Source organism: Ptychodera flava, chromosome 7 (assembly GCF_041260155.1).
Source record: "Ptychodera flava strain L36383 chromosome 7, AS_Pfla_20210202, whole genome shotgun sequence".
Classification (NCBI taxonomy): Eukaryota; Metazoa; Hemichordata; class Enteropneusta; family Ptychoderidae; genus Ptychodera; species Ptychodera flava.
This window is the reverse complement of record NC_091934.1, coordinates 30,138,690-30,141,906: the sequence shown is the minus strand read 5'-3', so window position 1 is coordinate 30,141,906 and position 3,217 is coordinate 30,138,690.

Below are 3,217 nucleotides of genomic sequence, written 5' to 3'. Positions count from 1 at the left end.
GGCAGATAAAACGACTACTAAGATGTAGAAGACTAACTTGTTGTGGGTTCGAATCCGATTGAAAACTATCCGTATTGCTTTTCTCTTAAACAATTACCGTACTGCTTGTAAGCTTGTCCACATACAAAGATATTTTCTTTTCCGTTGGCGACAATTTAATGGTTAGCGATATATATAATATAAATATTTCAAATTATAATTTAGAAGGATTGGCACGCACTTCAAATCTCTAAACATGGTAATATTTAGTGGAAAGATAATTATCAGTCTTCAACAGAGATGCTAAACGTATTGAATAAACTACTTTAGGGTCTCCATTTTGCTCTCATAGTGTGAAATCTAACTGGTCCAGTGTTAACGAAAATAATGTTCTTGTCTTGAAAGCTTGGCATCCCCATCATACTGACTTTCGGTTATCTTGTCTTTTTTTAATTTTGTGGTCGGCAATGAACTATCTTGAAAGGCAGTTATTATAACGCATGAAATAGAATTAGTCGGAATACCCAAACGTCACAAAAGATTACAATTTCCATGGAAACGGATGTGGTGACCCAAACCGTTCACTTTATTTTCAAAACGATATTATATTAAAGAATGCATTTGCCAAATTTTATAAATATGACATTATTTTTGATATTACTGTGTCGCACTTCAACGTAAGCAGTTCTTAAAACACTTCATCACTACATCATTAAGAGGAAGACAAAGAAATAAGGAGAGATTATTCTCATACAAATTCATGTCGGAGTTACTGTAGGTCATGGTCGATGACAGTCAAAAAGATACAGAACAGTAGGAAGTTGATTCAGAAGACATTCAGCTCTGATAATAATTTTCGAAAATTCCTCATATTTTTGGTTTGAATTCTACACACTTAATCATAAAACAGGACGAAGTATTTCACCGTCACCTTATTCCTAAGCTTGCTTTCATACATCTTAGTAGTCGTGACGCTCGGTCCTTGCTTATGAGACCGCATTTTAGTATATTTTATAATATTTCATAATCATAATTTCTTATCTAGCTGCAATATGCTGTTTTTTTCAACAGTATGAGAACCACTTGTCTGTTATAGATGAGATGTGACAATGCCATTACCAAGGGCAATATTTTAAAACTGGACAGGTCAACTTTATCAACCTTTAGGTAGAACGCGCCTCAGGGAGAGACAGTTGGACCCTCAAATTTATACCATTCTTGTCTGATCTACCACTTGTTGGGGCTCATTTTAAAGCCCTTGGAAAGAGAAAAACTTTCATTGTCTAAGTTTTTCGAAAATCCAACATTTAATTTTCTCTTATAGAATTAACACAGGAATGACAGCCATTTTGAATTTCAAATATCGAAAATGTTGGGTAATTTGTTACGCTAGTTCCAAACTTTGCACGGTGATGCCCCACTTTATTGTTGATTTGTAAGAGAATGGTTGAACTTTTTATTGAGGAAAGTTTGAGCAACGGTTACGTCTTTCACTTTCGAGGCGTATACTACCTTAATTGGTCTGGTTTTGGTTTTGAAATAGCATTACAGCAGTTTTTTGCGATGAAGTGTACACGCCACGTAAGCGTATTCAATTAATCCTTCGCAACGTAATGATTTTTTACACAGCTGGATAATGATTGACAAGAATCATTTCACGTTATGTTGTAGCAGGAAATAGATCTCACTAGAAGACATGAAAAAATACGTAATCGCGAAACAGCGCTGCTGATAACTTTATCTAGTTTTACTGGCATGCAATCCAACATGTCCTACTATTTCCCCAGCAGCAGAGCAGTTACAGACTGCGGGGTATACCACATGATCGAACATAATATTCGCCAGAATACGTCGCACGTTTAGACTTTTTGTTCCGGTTTTTGATGCGTGACAAATAAAATGATTTTAGTCGCTAACGATATAATATGATTTGTTTCATAAAGAAACAACGTAGCTGTTTCAAACCGTTAAATTTAAAAAGAACAAGCGAATTCATTAAATATTTGGAGAATGGACGAATTATGCAGTGGTTTCCTCCACACGTAATCCCGCGTAATTGCGTATCATAATGGACGTACTTTAAATAAATAAATTAATTAAATTAATAAAAAGCTTGCCGCTTGTTATTACTGTGAGAATGAGATAAATATAATCTGGTGGAGTGATCTCGAATCAGAGTGTTTGGAAACACAGTCAAGATAAATAACTGACTCCAGGAAGAAAGCAATTTAAGACGAAAACGCTGTAAGATTTGAATTAATTGATAAGTTGAGTAGAGAATTGTTTTTATTGTTTAAATTTATTCTGGTAAATTACTACCGTGCTGTTGGTGTAGAAGTCTGCCACTGGATTATCCAATCATCATTTGGCAAAGTTCAGAGGTAACAAACTCTTTACAAACAAATGTGTTCACAAGAGGTACTATGGCAGTTTGGTAATTTAATGGCATTGACGGATGGGGGAACCTGCAGGGGCGGGGGATGCAAACTTTTCTCATCACCGGGCAAGGTATTCTATTGTTTGACTCTGTCGTTTTACTCAGTGGAAAACTTGAAAGACTCCAGGGGGCGGGAGTCGTCTTGGAATCAAATTCTATTGTTTTTAGGTGCGCCGATGGCGTAGGCAAAAATAGCAAACCTGAAGAGTACAGTGGTGAGTAATTAATCGCCGGAGGATAATGCGTGGAGTTTCAGTTTGTATCAGTTTGAGAAGATGAAGAAGAGATTCGTGATTTGGATTGAGGATAGAGTAAACAAGTGAGTGGAGAGGTTTTTCAAATCGTCGCGCGAGAGTAGTTGTTAAGAACTTTCTCTACCCCTTCCAAAGTGTACTTTTGTCCAAAATACGTAGAATAGCACGTTTGCATCCGATACACCTGTTAAAAACCAAGTGAGGCTGAGTTAAGATGGCGTTGCACATAACACTGCGTAGTTTGCTCAAAATGGGCCTAACCTTTTTGCAAAGATTCATTCAATTGTCACTAATTTGTTAGCCCAAGATTTAAATGTTGGTTGGCTTCGCCTTTTAACATGAGAAACAGTTGTAAGTTGGTTGACAAAGAAGTGTTAATTTATACTAAGCATGATGGGAACTAATTTGGGATAATTGGATTTTCATATTTTTCAAATTTCTAAAAGTGTTAGGTGCCATATAGCTGAATGTTGCAATATTAAAAATTACTAATAAAAACAAGTGTGTAATTTAAAGGGAAAAGTAGACGAGATAACATTTGTACATT